This window comes from Oryctolagus cuniculus, chromosome 8 (assembly GCF_964237555.1).
Source record: "Oryctolagus cuniculus chromosome 8, mOryCun1.1, whole genome shotgun sequence".
NCBI classification, from domain to species: Eukaryota; Metazoa; Chordata; class Mammalia; order Lagomorpha; family Leporidae; genus Oryctolagus; species Oryctolagus cuniculus.
The window spans coordinates 16,692,377-16,710,862 of record NC_091439.1 but is presented as its reverse complement, the minus strand read 5'-3'; the positions used below and the strand labels follow the sequence as shown (position 1 = coordinate 16,710,862).

The following is an 18,486-nucleotide window of genomic DNA, read 5'->3' as shown; positions in this document are numbered from 1 at the left end:
AAAAAGAGTTGAAAGGCAGAGTTATGGAGAGGGAGAGACAGAGATACAGATATCTTCTATCCGCTGGTTCACTTGCCAGATGGCCACAGTGACCGGGAGTGGTTCAGGATGAGCACTGGAGCCTGGAACTCCATCCAGGTCTCCCATGTGGGTGGCAGGGACCCAAGCACTTGGGCCATTTTCAGCTACTTTCCCAGGTACATTAGCAGGGAGCTGAATTGGAAATGGAGCAGCTGGGACTCAAAATGGTGCCTGTGTGTTATGCCAGTGTTGCGTGTAGCTTAACCTGCTGCACCACAGCCCCAGCCCCAAGCCCATCACCCACTGGGTTTATGATAATTTGTTACACAGCATTGGAATACTAGTGCACTGAAATTGATCTTTGTGACCCTGGCATCTTGTCTCATTCTGAATTAAATCTCATGCCATCTACTGATTCGACTTTGCATTCCGAAGTTCACTCATCACACTCTTTGTATTCCTAGAACATGCTAGCCACATTGTGCCTCAGGGTCTCTGCACTTACTCATTTGTTCCCAGCTTTTAGAATACTGCATGTCCCCTGGGAATTAGTTAATATGCAAATGAACACTTAAACAGTTCGATGTGCAAGTGTGTCTCTTTTGTGATCCCTTGTGTGGTAATATGCCTGTTTAGAAATTAAACATATATGGAGGCGTGTGCTTAGGCAACTTTGTCAGTTTTTTATTTTCTTGAGAGGAATCAAAGCAGCTGTTGACAGAGGTTGTCTGCGAGGAGGAAGGACCCCAGCAATGGGAAAAAGAAGGCTTGCGTGGATGGATTTTCCAATACTCTGGATGTATCCATGTCATCCTGAATAGGGTGATGAGGATGAGGAAATTGTGGTCCATTTATGATTTCCTTCACTGGCCTAATGTCAACAAGTGTCCTAGCTCTGTGTCTCTGAGTATGAAAGTCCTGTCTGTCAGTTCGCTCCATCTGTTGAATAACACTGGAAATGGCCAGAGACCAGGTGTCAGCTGGAGAAACAGTGGACAGCAGGTCTGCTTCCTTCTGGGTTTGAGCTCCTTACATTGTTCCACGTCCTCCTTCCCTGATGAGTGAAGATCTTGTGTGGCTGTCTTACACTTGGGTGACAAACACTTGAACCAGTGGTGACAGAAGTACTGGGCATTTGGTCTCTTGCTCTCTCTTTTTTTTTAATTAATTTATTTTATTTATTTGAAAGAGTTAAAAAGAGGGAGGTCTTCCATCTTCTGATTCACGCCCCAGATGGCCACAATAGCCAGAGCTGATCTGACTTGAAGCCAGGAGTCAGATGCTTCTTCTGGGTCTCCCGTGCAGGTGCAGGGGCCCAAGCTGTTGGGCCATCTTCCACTGCTTTGCCAGGCCATAGCAGAGAGCTGGATTGGAAGTGGAGTAGCTGGGACTCGAACTGCTGCCCTTATGGGATGCTGGTGATGCAGGCCAAAGCTTTAACCTGCTGTGCCACAGCACTAGCCCCTTATGTGTGGTTTCTTTAATATACTCTGTTTACCATGAGGCATTTTTTTTTTTATTTTGAAGTTACTTCAGGAGTGGTTGTTTTGCTCACATCCAAATTATCGTCTGGTTATACCCGTGGTAGTCTATATGAGAAAGCATCGATATGTGAATCTCTTTGTGGCTGGGTGAAGGTGGCTGCAGAGTCTTCATACTCTTCCCTTCGAGAGGTGGGAGTCTGTGTCTCCTTCTCCTAGGCCTGGGTGCACCCTGAGGTTGCTCTGGTCAGTACATGACTCTTAGGCATGGCCGGAAGAGACTGGCAGCGTCCACATCCTTCCTTTTGGAGTGCTCTTTTTTTTTTTTTTTAAAGATTTATTTATTTATTTGAAAGTCAGAGTTACACAGAGGGAGGGAAAGAGAGAGAAAGAGAGAGGTCTTCCATCAACTGGTTCACTCGCTGATTGGCCGCAGTAGCTGGAGCTGCGCCGATCCAAAGCCAGGAGCCAGGCGCTTCCTCCGGTCTCCCACGTGGGTGCAGGGGCCCGAGGACTTGGGCCATCTTCTATTGCTATCCCAGGCCACAGCAGAGAGCTGGATTGGAAGTGGAGCAGCCGGGTCTCAAACCGGTGCCCATATGGGATGCCAGTGCTTTAGGCCAGGGTGCAGCACAGCTCCAGCCCCTGGAGTGCTCTTTCTTGAGGAAGCCAGCTGCTGTTTAAGAAGCCCCATTGCATTGGGACTGCCAAGCAGTGAGAAGGCCCATGCAGAGGGGCTGGAGGGAGAGCTGCCCCGCCAGCCCCAGCTGCTCAGGCTTTCCCCTGCAAGGCATCAGGCGCATGGGAAAGCACCTCGGTCTTCCCAGACGTCTGCAGACGTGGAGGGAACTGAGGAACCTGGCTGATCCCAGAGTGGACTCATGTCGCTCTGTCCCAGCCATCTCCAGGATTCGGCGGACCCCTCTGAAGGCTGAGCGTTCCTGCTGGGCCGTGTCCAAATTAAGAGCATAGTACAGTGGTGGTGGTATGACATGGAGCGCAACCTGGAGAGATCTGCTCTGCAGAAGTAAACAAGGTGTCCCACTCGGGCTAAATCCGGATTCTACCTTCCTGTTGACTTCTAGAGGAAAAGGGATTCATATCTATATCTATATATCTATATATAAATCTATACACGTATACACACACTAGTCTTTTTTTTTAAATTTTGTTTTAAAATTTATTTATTTGGGAGACAGACAAGAGATCTCCCATCTGCTGGTTCTCTCCCCAAATGCCTGCAATAAGCCAGGACAGGGCTAGGCCAAATCTGGGAGCCAGGAACTCAGTCTGAGTCTCCCATATTGGTGGCAGGGATCCAACTACTTGAGCCATTACCGGCTGCTTACTAGGATGTGCATTAGCAGAGAGCTTGAATTGGGGCTCAAATCCAGGCACTCGATGATGGGATGTGGGTAGCCAAAGCCGTGTCTTGGCTGCTAGGCTGAGCACGTGTCTCAGAAAAAGGAGTGCTTTTGAAGGTTGTGTATTTAAAGTATAGTCCTGTAATCTGCATTTCTCCATACCGTGATGTTTATGACAATGTAAATACAGTGCAGGATCTGACAGGTCATTAATTATCCTCTCGTATCGTGCTCACTGCTGCATAGCATTTTGAGAGCTCTAGCTACCTGGCTGAAGCTTCTACCTGCCCTGCCCTTCTTCCTCCTCAGCCTTCCCCAACATACACACCTAGGCGTGGAACTTTCTGGCCTTTTTCTAAAGAGGACTCAATAGTACTCTAGTACCTGTGCAGTTTTTCTTGGTTTACTTATTTTTGCATAAGGCGTTGTAGGAAAATAAATTTCCGATGCCTGTAAGTGCTGTGGGACTTCGTAAGCTTGAAGAAGAATAAAACTGTGATGGTCTTGGATAAACTGTCTCCACATCTGTGGAAGAAGGAAAGGCTGGTGTGGAGGAGGCCACCACGTAAAGGTGACGTTGTTTAGAAAGATCATGTTTATGACGTGGTTATGGTTTGAAGAGTTTTTTGTGTACTTGCAGTTATCTGAGATGTTCCTCTTTTGGAAAGAGAAAAACCAGAATAACTGGAACACTAAGATGAGGTTACTTACTGCAGGCAGGTGCTCCCGCAGGCAGGGCCACCCCCTGGGCATGTTAACACTGTTCAGTATGATGTGATCAGGTAGATAAGAAGGATCGGATTCCAGCACGGTGCCAAGGTGTGTCCGTCAGATGCGGTGGAGTGGGAGCTGGGGCTGACCTGTGCTGCGTGGGGTGACAGGTGAACTCGGTAGGACTGCTGTTGCTGAGAGGAGTGACTCGCTGGGCTCCAGGAAGTTGGTAGGCGAATGCTTGGGGCATGGGTGTGCATGTTTGTGCTCGCAGGTTCATGGGTCAACTACTGGAACCCTGCACGAAGCCTGGACATCTCTTTAAAGCTCCCAGTCTCACCTTGTCAACCCTCCGAGATGTAGAACTCACTGTCTCCCCAATTAACCTGCCCGGGAATGATGTCACTTCAGCAATTCAGAAAGATTCCCACCTGCCCCCTCCACATTCAGCTGACACACACTGGTTTATATTCTCAGCCTGTGGGACCAAATACAAGGTTAGTCCCTCTTCCACGTGATAGCATTTTTGGAGTTTGGGAATTGGTTCTGTGGTCTTTGAATGTCTCCACAGTTCCATCAGCGCAATGGCTGGGTTTTGAATGTCTTGCCTTTCTGGTCATAGTTGATAGAGACTGCTGTTGCTCAGTGGCTGTCTCACTGCAGAGCTGCATGGCCAGCCCTAGCGTGCTCAGTGCGTCCGGAGTGCCATGTGCCTGTTTATCCGGAAGATCAGCATTCCGGACACTGAGTGGTCTCACTCTGCCCTTGCTGTCCTCGTTGATTGGGCAGGCACATGCTCTCCAGACTGCTGCTTTTATCAAACGTTCCCAGGAACTGCTTGATGGCTTTTTCTGTTGCATCTTGTGTGCATCTTGCCTCATTGTTTCCAACCTGTTGAAAACTTCTTGGATGCACTTCTTGCTCAGGAAATTATTCAGTACCTCTCCTGGTTTCCTGCCATCTGCTAATGACAACCAAGCCTCTTTGCCCAATCTGGGACTAGGTGTCCATTCTCTGCTGGACACATTTCTTTTGGGTAAGGACTGTGGTCGCAACACCAGTCTCAGCTGTGACCAACTTTTCTCCCAGAGGGACGGTTGGCAGTGTCTGGAGACAGTTTTGATCTTCACGACTGGACATGGGGCTGCTACTGATACCTAGCATGGAAGAAGCCAGGGGCAGTGCCCAACCTCTTAGAACTCCCAGGACATTCTCTGCAACAGAATTTTCAGATACAAGATGTTAGTAGTACTGAGATTAAGAGGCCTTCTTACAGCTCCCCCTGTGGGCCCTGATTAACCCGTGGGACCAAGTTCAAGGTTAATCCCTCTTCCATGTGATAGCATTTTTAGAGATTGAGAATTGTTCCTGTGGCCTCTGATGCCTTCCCAGCTCCTTCAGTGTAATGACTTAGTTTTGAATTCCCCACCTTCTTCTCCCTGACTCCTACAACACACTGTCCGTTCAGTGAGATAATCTCACTCAGTCTGAAATCAATGTCTAGGACTGGAGTTCACAAAGTGAACAAGGTGTGGTCCCCAGAGATCAAATGTATTCTCTTGGCACTTGACTTTGTCACTCAGTCATATTCTCTATTTATTTGAAAGGTGGGTGAGGGGAAGGAGAGAAAGAATCTTGTATGTCAAGATTCACCCCCCACCCCCAATTGCCTGCAACTGGCCAGCCTGCAGCGAGGATTCTGGAATTCAGTTTGGGTCTCCTGCATGGGTAGCAAGACACTGTGGCAAAAACAACCTGAATGAAAGGTCTCGGTGAACAAGACCCCAGCAGAAAGAACGGGCCATCAAAGAAGGAGGCACCTTTCTCTGAAGGGAGGAAGGAACCTCCACTGTGATATGGCCTTGACTAAACAAGTTCAGAGTTGGTGAACGCAAGGGGCCTCCTCGACAGCTCATGGCAGGACCCTTGGGTGATAAATAAGAGTGTCAATTGTTAAATCAACAACGGGAGTCACTGGGCACCTGCTCTCCATGTAGGATCTCTGTCCTTAATGTGTTTTACTATGAGAGTTAACAATAACACTACTAGTCAAACAGTACTCTATATCTTGTGCGGGTGTGTGGGCGCAGTCTGTTGAAATCTTTGCTTAGTATATACTAAGTTGATCTTTGGTATATAAAGATAATTGAAAATGAATCTTGATGTGAATGGAATGGGAGAGGGAGCGGGAGATGGGAGGGCTGTGGGAGGGAGGGAGGTTGGGGGGGAAGCCACAATAATGCAAAAGTTGTGCTTTGTAAATTCACATTTATTAAATTAAAAAAAATTACTGTGGCCCCCAAATGACCTTTGTTGGTATTGATTCTATGTATTGATACTGACGATGTTAGAAATTAAAAACAAATGTTTGAGATTTTAAAAATATGTGTTGTTGATGAAAAATAATAAAACCATTACATATTGACATGTTTTATGGGGGAAAAGAACTACATATGTCCTTTTTAAAATATTTATTTATTTATTTGAAAAGCAGAGTTATAGAGAGGCGGGGGGGGGGGTGGTCTTCCATCCACTGGTTCACTCTCCCAAATGGACACAATGGCCAGAACTGAGCCTATCCGAAGGCAGGAGCCAGGAGCTTCTTCCAGGTCTCCCATGTGGGTGCAGGGGCCCAGGGACTTGGGCCATCTTGCACGGTTTTCCCAGGCCATAGCAGAGAGCTGGATTGGAAGTGGAGCAGCCAAGTGTCTAACCGGTGCCCATATGGGAAGCCGGCACTGCAGGTGGTGACCCTACCTGCTACCCACAGGGCCAGCCCCATCACAGTCCTTTTTTTAAGAGTACAGAGAGATCCAGAGATGAAATGTGTGAAAACCCTCTGGTCCAGGCTGTATTCTATCTTTGCAGGGGATCCCATTCCTTGAGTGATCAGTAGGAAACACAACCCCCATCACGGGCGTGACCCACAGGGTGGGATCTCCCTGCAGCTGGAGGGATCCCCTCAGCTCCCATTCTCCTTCTCCAGGCATGTGTGTTCTTTTCTGCTGTGGTTAGGATTAACTTTGAAAATTTCTTTGGCCCTTTGAGCCAGCTTTTCCTCGTGGGCCATCACATGTGGGAAGCACCTGCAGCTTCCCGCAGACTGTTTTGAAGTTCGCTTTCTGGAAACCTCCATTTCTGCTCTCTGAGTAAGGACAGTGCTGTTTCTTAGAGTAGGTGGCCTGCTTCCTGAGTGTTTTCAGTATTGGAAAAGACATTTCCATAGTTAATGCGGGCTTCATGGGCGTCTGTGATTTGGTTGCCATCATAAGGATACAGTTTTTTAGGCGTGTTTACCTTCTGATTTCGTTCTGCCACGAGGCTGGAGGGGAGTAAGGTGAAGTTCTGGAGTTTGTGAGGAATGTAGTGATCTGCAGTGGAAATGGGTTAATGCTGTGATGTGTCAGACTCAAGATGCTATCTCTCTGGTGCCGCTGTGTAGCCAAATCTGGAAACTGAGGCCAGGAGAAGTTACTCTCCCAGGGCCATGATGCTTTTTTCTTGTAAAGATTTATTTATTTGAAAGGCAGAGTTAGAGAGAGAGAGGGAAGGAGCGAGGGAAGATAGGAGGGAGGGGGAGAGACAGAGTGATATCTTCCATGCTCTGGTTCACTCCCAAAATGGCCACAATAGCCAGAGCTGAGCCAATTTGAAGCCAGGAGCCAGGAACTTCTTTTGAGCCTCCCATGCAAGTTCAGGGGCGCACCCACTTGGACCATCTTCCACTGCTTTCTCAGGCCACAAGCAGAGAGCTGGATTGGAAGAGGAGCAGCCGGGACATGAACTGGTGCCCACATGGGATGTCGGGGCTGTAGATGGAGGCTTTGCTGGGGCTGTAGATGGAGGCTTAACCTGCTGTGCCACAGCACCATGAAATATTTTTTCCCCCCACAGACAGAGTTAGACAGTGAGAAAAAGAGAGACAGAGAGAAAGGTCTTCCTTCCGTTGGTTCACCCCCCACCCCCCAAATGGCTGCTATGGCCAGCACTGCGCCGATCCAAAGCCAGGAGCCAGGTGCTTCCTCCTGGTCTCCCATGCGGGTACAGGGGCCCAAGCATTTGGGCCATCCTCCACTGCCCTCCTGGGCCACAGTACAGAGCTGGAGTGGAAGAGGAGCAACCGGGATAGAATCTGGCGCCCCAACTGGGACTAGAACCCGGGGTGCTGGTGCCGCAGCTGGAGGATTAGCCTAGTGAGCCGCGGCGACGGCAGAATAGTTTTATTATTGCTCATGCTGTTGCAGCATTTGAATCTAAGTAACCTTACATCGTGACCCTTTGTCTCTAAATATCTGAGCAGCTATCTCCTAAAAACAAGAACATGTTCAGGACGATTAGACACTGATGTGGTATCATTCTCTCTCGATCATGACTCTCTTTGTGGGCAGTAGTCCAGCATGTTGACATGAACTGGGAATGCTTCAGAAATGGGAGGAAGGGCCTGTCATTATGTTCTTAGAATTGTATCTATAACCTGTATTGAATCCATTAAAAACTAGTTAAAAGTTAAAATTAAAAGATTAACAAAAAAATAACTGAAGACTCTTGGACTGTATTCCCAGCCTCCTGAGTTGAAACCTGCATTTTTTAAATAAGACTCCAGGTGATTTGGGTGTGGGTACGTATTTGGGAAGTGCTGTTCCAGTGGGAAGTTCATATTCATGATGCACCTGGCATCAGATAATATTTTCTATGGGAAAATTCTCAATTTGGGTCCAACCCATGATCATGTTTAATCATTGTCATGACTCTTCAGTCTCCTTTTAGAATAGTTTATCTTTGTCTTTCATGTCATTAGCACTTTTGAAGGGTACAGGGCAGTTTGCATGTACATTGGACTTTAATTTGATTCTTCGTGATTTGATTCAGGCTGTGTTTTTTTGAGAAGACATAAGTGATGCCAAGTCTTCTAAGCACATTGGGTCAGGAGGCAGGCATATGGTATCCAGTTGTTGCATTGTTGGTGGGGTTTCTTAGATCACTTGGTCAAGGTGATGTTCTGGTTATTTTTCATATTAGGGCCAAGAAACATAAAATTTAGTGTTACAAAGCGACAATTTTATTATTTTCATGATTATGTAGATATAACTCCAGAGAGCACAAGGTGAGGTTGGCTTGTCTCTGCTCTCTGAGGTCTGGGGCCTCAGCTCAGGAAACATGGAATGACTGTGGAAGTCATCCTGGTGTGTGGACTGGGTGAGCCAGAGGTTGGGCTCCCCCAGGATGATAGAGTGGATCCCTGACACGTGACCGCTTCACACAGCTTGGGCTTCCTTCAGATGTGGCAGCCCGTGGCTGTGAACATTGTCGAGACTCTGGGGCCTTTTCTGATCTAGCATCAGAAATCGTATCATTGGCTTTTGTGTACACTAGTGATTGAAGCCATTGGGAGCCTACCCAGATTCAAGGGGTGCGGCGGGGGGGTCTGCACGCTACGTCTTTTTGAAAAGTGTCAATTTGTGGACTAGGTTTCAGACTGCTACAGGTGGTGGTGACTGCCAGGTTTTCTCATTGTAATGAACAGTTACCCATCAGGAGATATCAGGGATATGTAAGAATCCTTTTCTTCAGCAAGCATTGAGTTTTTGCATGTTCCGTGGGATTTAAATTATGTGGAAATATTAATGTGCTAATCTTAAAATGTGACGGGGAAGGGAAGCAAGCAGGGCCCCATTTCACATTTCCCACAAGTGTCAAGTACTTGGTTATCAAGGGTGTCCTCAGTGACACAGTGGAGGATGTCCCTGCTGCTCGGTGCGAGGTCCTATGGCTGTCCTATCCTCTCTCCCTCCGTGAAAGGAATGCACCTAACAAAGCATCATTGCACTGTGGCTTACAGTTGGAAACACTTGGACCTTTGATGGGAGATACATTGAGAGAAATCTTCTCTTTTGCCTGTTCGGCACAGCTACTGTGACTGAGAGGCCGTGAGTTCCAGGGATCTTTATTCCTTTCCCAGTGCAGGAATTAGGTAAAGATGCTGTGTTGTCATATTTAAGACTTAATTGTATGTTTCACAATCCAGTGAATGCCAGCATCTGGCTCCAGTATGTGTGACCGCCACATAGACAGACTCAGTGTGGCAGGGTTGGGGTTGGAACAGTGCCGTGTTTTGATTGGTTTGATCTGAAAGGCAGAGTGACGATGAGAGAGAGAGAGAGAATTGATCGATTGATCTTGTATCTGCTGGTTGACTTCCCAAATGGCCACTATAGTTGGGGCTGGATCAGACTGAAGCCAGGAACTTGGAATTTCTTTCAGATCTTCCACATAGGTGACAAGGACTCAGGTACATGAGTCATCACCTGCTGTCTTCTGGTGTCTGAATTAACAAGTAGCAGGATTGGAAGTGGAGGTGGGACTTGAATCCAGACGCTCTGATGTGGGATGCACACATCCCTAGCAGCCCCTTAACTACTGTGCCATGATACCTGCCTCTGTGTTGTGCCGTGGTTCATAAATGTATTCATGAATATTTTCTAAACCCCTGATTACAAACATTTTGATTGGAGGGTAAAATCTGCTGTGTTCTAATTTGTTTATTTTTTATAAACTTTTTTATTTATTTATTTGAAAGGTAGATTTATAGACAGTGAAGGAGAGAGAGACAGAGAGAAAGGTCTTCCTTCCGTTGGTTCATCCGCCAAATGGGCGCTACGGCCGGCGCTGTGCTGATCCGAAGCCAGGAGCCAGGTGCTTCCTCCTGGTCTCCCATGCAGGTGCAGGGGCCCAAGCACTTGGGCCATCCTCCACTGCCCTCCCGGGTCACAGTAGAGAGTTGGAGTGGAAGAGGAGCAACCGGGACTAGAACCCGGCGCCCATATGGATGCTGGCACCGCAGGCGGAAGATTAACCAAGTGAGCCACGGTGCCGGCCTCTCTAATTTGTTTAGAAATTGAGTGTTGCAAAGCTCAGACTTAAAATACATACATAGCAGAGACTACATCTCATACTTAACTAGGGACTTGACACTGGTAAATTCTCAGTGTCTGAGATCCATATATGTTCTTACTGAATGTATTAATTGAAAACCCTGCAGGGCAATCATCAAAGTTTTGTGTGTGTGTGTGTGTGTGTGTGTGTGTGTTTAAGATTTATTTATTTGTTTGAAAGGCAGAGTTACAGAGTCAGAGTGAGAAATAGAGAGTGAGATCTTCCATCCGCTGGTTCACTCCCTAAATGGCCACAATGGCTGGAGCTATTCAAAGCCAGGAGCTTCTTCTGTCTCCCACATGGTTGCAGGGGCCCAAGGACTTGGGCCTTCCTCTGCTGCTTTCTCAGGCCATTAGCCGGGAGCTGGATCAGAAGTGTAGCTGCTGGGACTTGACCCAGTGCCCGTTTGGGATGCTGGCACTGCAAGCAGAATTTTACCTGCTACCACACAGTGCTGGCCCAATCATCAATATTTTAGCAACAGAGTTTCTGTTGGGAGGGGGTATAAGGGTGATTTTTATCTTTTTTAAAGGGCATTTTTTGTGTGTGTGTTTAATCAACATTTCCAAAAAGGCAAGTAATGTGCATTATCACCTTGGAACATGAATAAATTTGGAAAAAGAGTTTCAATAGAAACAGAAAAGCCAACTATTCCCATACATTTTAGGAGCGGTGATTAAATGTGAATGCTGATAATATCGCACCCCTGTGCAGCTCCTCACAAAGCACTGCTATTGACCACATGGTTTTGCTTTAGGTATTTTATTTTTTATTAGGTCTAAAATGAGGGGGAAAATGTTGCACTATCTCTTAAATATGTAGGCCATGCCTGCAGGTATACATAATCAGAAAACAGTCCAGTGATTCTGATGAAAACATATATATACTTTCAAGAGATGTTTTCTGCACTGTGGTGAAAATTCGCAATTTCCTTCTGGAAAATTGATAGATCCATCCCTTTATTATTTTAGAGAAATGGTTATTCCAGCCTACCCAGATGACTAGGGCCTATGCTTGCATCTCCTTGTAAATTTCATGAGACGATGGGTCTGTGTTGCGTTGAAAGTTTCACAAGTGACCGCTGAGAGAGGATCCTTTATCATCAGGCCTTGTGCTAACCCAAGGTGGGGAGTCTTCTTGGGGCTCCCCGCATCTTCAGGACAGCACGTGGTGGACATTCTATGCTGCTGTTGGGACCAAGTGATGCTTTGGGAGGCTTGAGACCCAGAAACAGAAGAGTAGGGGAAAAAAGAGAAAAGAAAATGAACCTGAAAAGAAGTTGTCATCAAGACTGGAGGAGGAGGAAGAGAGAAAAAGGACCCTCAGGTGTGGAGTGTGCCTTACAGTTGATGTGGAATACATTTCGTGAGTGCTATTCTAGGCTTTTATTGCTGAAATGAAAACTTCTAGTTTATGCGAGCAGACATGTTAAAACCAATTCTCGTGAGGCCTTGGCCTTCTACTCAGTGAAGAACATGTGTAGATGTTTGGGTTACAAAAGTCAGAGTTACATCTGTGTTTGAGAAAGTGTTTTTCTTCTGATTTTGGAAACTGTGTGCTGCATTTCTCAAATGTTTGCAGGTGCAAATTGATAAAATTGCACCTGGAGTGTTTCTAAAGGTTTGTAAACCAGAAAACAACATTTTCTACATGGAAATGTATGTTCACACCGTGAATCTAAGAGTGATGCTCCTTTGCCATGATCAGGAAAGGTTTACCTTATCTGAGTATAGATTGGGAGAAAGTTACTTAATGTACATTTAAAAATTCTTTAATGCCATTTGGTTTCCAACATATTATCAAAGTTACTATTGTAATTGCTTCTGTTATCTTTGCTGAACTCTGGGGGAAGCAGGGTGCTGATGTTGCATCCATAGTTAATGTCAGTGAAAACACCCGTGATTAGAACCTAGTTCTGGGCGTATATTCCACTGTTACTAGGGTGGGGGAACCTTTTTTCTGCCAAGGACCATTTGGATATTTTATAACATCATTCACAGGCCATACAAAATTACCAACTTAAAAATTAGACTGCTGTAGATTTATTGAATTTCGAGTCTGGCCTGTGGTTACCTTGGCAGGGCAGACCAAGTGATATTGCAGGCTTTATATAGCCGCACCCGGATGTTCCCTACCCCTGCTCTGTTAGTTTTCTGTTATTGTAATGAGATACCTGAGACTCAATATTTTATGAAGAAAAAGAGGTTTATTTAACTCACACAGTGGAAACTCCAGATGCATGTTGCTGGCTCTGGTGAGGCTCCCTCGGCTGCATCACATCCTGGCTGATGATACCATGGCAGGAGTGCCTGTGGGAGGAAGACGGGATGCTGATAACAGCCCTCTCTTGAGCACTAACTGGAGTCCCCCAAGAACTACCTGATCCTGGCTGAAAGTGATGATCTTTAAGTACAGGAGATCTTGGGGGTCCATACTCAAATCATATTTGAGCCAGAGCACTTCTACTTCGTGAGGTCTGATTGATAATTTGTTCTTCACTGAAGCCTCCTAAGACAAAACTCAAAGTCAGTTATGTTTTCCTCTATTTACCATATAGATTTCTACAGAGTCAGTATTAGGACTTGGGAATCCAAAAATGTTTCCTGAAATAAAATCTAAAAGTTTAGAAAGGAAACAGGAGCCCTTCCAATTTGATGTATTCAAAAAAATCTCTCATTTCTTTCTATTCTTTACTTTTAAAAGTTTATTTATTTATTTGAAAGAGAAAGGGAGAGGGAGGGAGGGAGAGAGAGAGAGAGATATGAGTATCTCTATCCTCTGGCACACTCTCCGATTTTTTTTTAAAGGTTGATGTATTGGAAAAACAGAGGGAGAGACACAGAGGTCTTCCATCTGCTGGTTAACTCATTAAGTGGCTGCAATATATGGGGCTGGGCCAAAAAGCTTGAGCTAAGAGCCTGCAACTCCATCCGGGTCTCTCATGTGGGTGGCAGGGACTCAAGTACTTGGATTATCTTCCACTGCCTTCCCAGGTGCATTAGCAGGAAGTTGGATTGGAAGCAGAGGACTTAGCACTTGAACTGGCACTCTGATATGGGATGTGGTCATCCCAAGCAGTAGGTTAACCCACCATGCCTCAGGCTACCCTCTTGCCCCAACAACTTCAACAATTGAGCAGAATCTTCCCAGAATGGAAAACACTGTCATCTTGTGTTGGTACCTTTGGGGGATTGGTTCCAGGACCCCAGTGATACCAACATGTGCAGCAGCTCTAGTCCCACTTAATGTTTTCATACAATCCATGCACATTTCCCATATACTTTAAATCATCTCTTGAGGACTTACCATACTGAATGTAGCATAAATGCTGTGTAGATAATTGTTGTGCTTGATTGTTCAGAAGATAATGACAAGAAAATAACAAGCAGGATGTTATACATCTTTAATTTTCCCCCTGAATACTGTAGTTTAGATTTGGTTGGTTGAATCCAAAGCTGTGGAGCCCAAAGATATGGAATGCCAGCAGTACATGCTAAAAGGGTACTTTGTTGGAGAGAGAGGGTGAGAGCCAGCAGAATGGAAAACAGCAGTTGGCATTGAGACTCTGGCTTGGGAGTAAGGTCTGAGTCTGCCTTTGACGAGTGTGAATATGAGAAAATCCTCAACCATGGAGCCTCCGTTTGGTCCACGTTGAAATAAAGGGGCTGGCCTACGGGTTAACTAGGATACTTCTCCACTCTGAGATTCTGAGTTTTAATGAACCAGAAGCAACTGAAGCCTTAGACTATTTCCAGCCTCAAACCTGAACTCAACTGTTATTTCACTGTCTGTCTGAATTATCAATTCTAGTTCAACGTCGTAGAAAAGACCCATATTTAGTCATGGACTGGTGCTGGAAAAACGTTCTCGGTGCTCTCTGTGTAGTGTTCACACGGTTTCTAAACTCGGAAGTGAAGGCATGGGTGGAAGTTCAAGTTACCCTGGAGGCACCTAAAATCACCCCAGGATCATGAGTGCTGTGGAAACACCACAGACCCAGGAGCTGAAAGCAGTATCTGGCCATTTTGTCATCATGCTGTTTTAGAAAGAAGATTGGAGAATTCATGTTTGTCCTTCTTTTCTGTGTTAGATGTTGACTTCAAAGTGTGTGTACTGATTTCCACTGCCTTCTGGGTATACCTCTGTCTGCTTATGGATGGAGGTACACATCTGTGAGATAAGACATCGACAAAGAGCATATAAGATGGATAGGGAATATCATTATATTCTTAGCATTGTATCTACAAGTCACATCGACTTTGTTAAAAACTAATTTTAAAATTTTCTTTAAAAAGTGAATATGGCTTAGTATAATTGGGTAGCGTTGAAGCAGTAGCACATGGGGGACCAGGCACACTGGAGGCATGATATCTGGTTGTAAGCTGAGCCCTTGCTAGAGTATCTGATGGACTGCAAGTACCCAGGAGTTGTAACTGTTGTTAGATGATGGAGGCATATGAACATGCTGACTTTCTGTCACAATAAAGACCAGTGAGCTCTTCTGCAAAGCATCCTTTAAAAAAAAGAATGACCGCATCCATGTAATTCCTTTACCCATGGTATTTATTAATTCACTTGACTCAAATGCTGCAGGTTGGATGACCATCCTGCTTTAAAGTTTTCCTGGCAGAAGTGGCACAGCCACTTCCACATGTGGCCCGTGGTAGCAGAGCATGAGGACTTGGGTTTCTGTGTGTGGCTGAGTCCCACGGGTGTGAACATCCCCTTTGTTGCGTCTGAGGCACCTGTGACTCCAAGCAGTGGTGCCAGACTTCTGTCTGTGCTGGCACTCTCAGGAGACCTGAAAAAGCAAGCACTGCCTCACCTGACAGCGTGCGGAGTTGTGTTTTTTGTCATTGGATTGTCTGGTTTGAGTTTTTCTTATGTTGCAAATACGTAGGTGCAGGGAAGAAATTTTTATCCTGGAGGAGAAAGTTTTGAGTAGACTTGATTTCTTGATTCTGAGTATTGCTTAGGATGAGTTCATCTACCTTACAACAAAGACGACGCGAGGTGTAGTGTGCCAGGAAGGCTAGGGAAGTCAGAAGACCTTGCAAAGAGAACTGAGCAATAAGAGGAATTTGTATTCTAGAACTGGAAAATCAGTGATGTTTATCTTGACAACGTAGAGCAAGATAAGCTAAATTGTAACTTCTACAGTCAGGTTGCTAAAGAACAGGTCAAAATGCTCATTTTACTATTATATCTTCTTCTTGATCTAAAAAGAATATCCTTTGAAATCATCCCTGGTGTTTCAAAGAGAAGCATAAGAGGATAGTTTTGTGGCTTAAAAAGATAGAATTAAAACTGGTGTCAGTGCTTTTGAAGACAAGGTAAATATATGTGGAAAGTATTGTACTGTTTAAGCTTCCAGAAGGGCCTAGCACAGTGGTGGTGAGTTGATGTGGATAGTCCCCAGTTTCACTCTTTCCCAACAGTTAACAGAAATGCACTAGCTAGTGATAGAACGTGGCAGCAGCAGCTTTGGCATCAGAGGTGAGAGTTCAGATGCCATTTTTAAGTTGTTTATTGGGAGTGGGAAATGTCTAGCCCATGGACCATAAAAGGTCCATGAAATCATTTGATAGACTCAAAATTCAATCTATAGTAGATTAATTTTTATGTTGATAGTTTTGTATAGCCTGCAAACTGGCAGAAAAAAAGGTTCCCCATCCCTGGTTCTGACCTTTTCTCATTTATTAAATGTAGAGAGGGGCTGTTACTGTGGCGCAGTGGGTTAAAGTCCTGGCCTGCAGTGCCGGCATCCCATATGGGTGCTGGTTCAAGTCCAAGTGGCTCCACTTCCCATCCAGCACTATGCTATGGTCTGGGAAAGCCGTAGAAGATGGCCCAAGTCCTTGGGCCCCTGCATAGGGGACCCAGAAGAAGCTCCTGGCTTTGGATCAGCCCAACTCTGGCTGTTGTGGCCATTTGGGGAGTGAACCAGTAGATGGAAGACTTTCTCTCTCCCTCCCTCCCTCCCTCCCTCCCTCCCTCCCTCCCTCCCAAATAAGTAAATCTTTAAAAAAGAAAACATGTGGAGAAACATGCTCAATTCAGAGGTTGTTGAGAACATTGGCATGCTTTTGAGAAAGCCTGCCACCTAGTAGGCATTTGTCAAATGTTAAATGTTTTAAGTGAGCGAGAGAGTAATTTAAATCTAAAATTTAGCCCATTGCTCAATGCCCTTTCTCAGAACACTTTAGAATGACTTTGTTCAGAGCACTGAATTTGTTGAGTATTTAAGACCTGATGAAGTTAGAGTCCTCTCATAACAGTGGGTTAGCAGAGTCACTGGGGTCTGAATTCATTTTGATCGTTATTTACCTCATGAGTATGTGATCATATTACAGAAACAAGTGGCTGCCATTCATTTCTCGTTACTATGTGCCAATCACAATATTGAGCATTTTATAAGCATTATCTTTTTTAATCCCTACGGTAACTTGAGACACAGGTGTCACAGCCCTCATTATATACATGGGAATTTTAGATAAACTGTTCTAAGAACTACATCAAAGTTTCCATAGCTGCTAAAATGTGGACGCTGTCTCGGGTTAGCACCTGTACTTGGGTATCTTTTCTAATCTGGATCATAGCTGAGCTCTTTGAAATGCTGATAGAACATAACCTAGAGCTTATCAAGGAGTGGAAAGCATTTAGGATCTTTGAAACATTGTATGCCTAATTAGGACTTGAGAAGGTCCACTGGGTTGATTTTTCTGTGTCCAATATCAGTTTGTTTCACGTGTTGGTTTTGACGTTGGTCCATCCAAGACAGGTGTAGAATATTGTGGAGCAGCCATTTGACATCAGCCTTTGCTACCCTTGGCTACAAAAAGGAATCCCTGGGAAGATTTAAGATGTAAGTCAAATCAAAGAAACACAGCCACCATAAGCTAAACAGTGCCTTAACCCTTTCCTTCTGGGCCAGCCCTAGGATCTGGACTAAGGTTTTGGGGAAGGACTCAGATCAGCACACTGGTTACACTGAAGTCATACTTGTGGATCCCAGCTGGCTTGGTGGTCTGGCTTTGAAGACCAGAGCTGCCTCCACACCTCACTCCTCGCACCCTTACCTCAATACCCACAGCGGACGAGTAGGAGAGGTAGTTTTCAGTGCTTATGCAATTCCAGTCAGTGCGATCTTCCCAGGGGGTTGCTGGGAATGCCGTCATCTATCTGGTGCCAGGCTCGGGTTATGACTTGTCATTGCTTGCTTATGCTTTCAATGTCCTGTACCTGGGTGTTGTTGGGCCTCCTCTTCTGGAAACATCCCAGAAGCACCTGCCAGATTTGTAAAAATCAAATAGAGAAGTCAAGGAGCTGTTCCCAGTGGTGCCATTTTCCTTCCATGGAATTAACATTTCCTAGCTTTTCTTCTCTTTTTCCCTGTCTCATGCCCTTCTCAATCTAACCACTCTTCTCTTCCCATCACTCCACCACCGTCTGTAGTTTGAAAAGTGACGGACGGCAGTAAATCCAGCTGTGGACCAAAGTGTGGGCAGCAGCAGACTCTGAACACAGATAAGTCGTTTGCTATTTGCCAGGGTGCCCTGTTGGAGCACAGATTCTGTGGAAATCTGGTGTTCACAGGTTACCAGTTGGAGCAGTAAATTAAATTTTCCCTGGCAAATATTTGTCCACCGTAATCTAAGTCATTTTTTTATTCCATTTACACATGAGGGGGCAGTATGGTACTATAAAGCAAGTGCTGTGTTGAAATTGCTTGTTTTTATTGGTATATAATAGTTTTTAGGTGAGAACTTTTGTGCAATTAAGATGCCAACATCATTGTTAGTTATTAAATGTAATACCCTTATGGAAGTGATGTCTCTAGTTGTATCCCAGGTCATGTGGCTGTTTTGATTTCGATGAATAATAATTTCCTTACAACCGTGGACATGCAGGCAGTGTGTTTGATTGTGCATTTTACATGTGGGTTTTGTTTAAAACTAGCTGGGTTTCTCTTTTCA

At 45.3% G+C, this 18,486-nt stretch overlaps 1 protein-coding gene across 5 annotated transcripts in view; it reads left to right on the top strand.

The window, feature by feature from the left end:
• The window catches only part of ARHGAP10 (Rho GTPase activating protein 10), a 362,697-nt gene that overhangs the window by 287,630 nt on the left and 56,581 nt on the right, over positions 1-18,486 (top strand). The window lies entirely within an intron of this gene.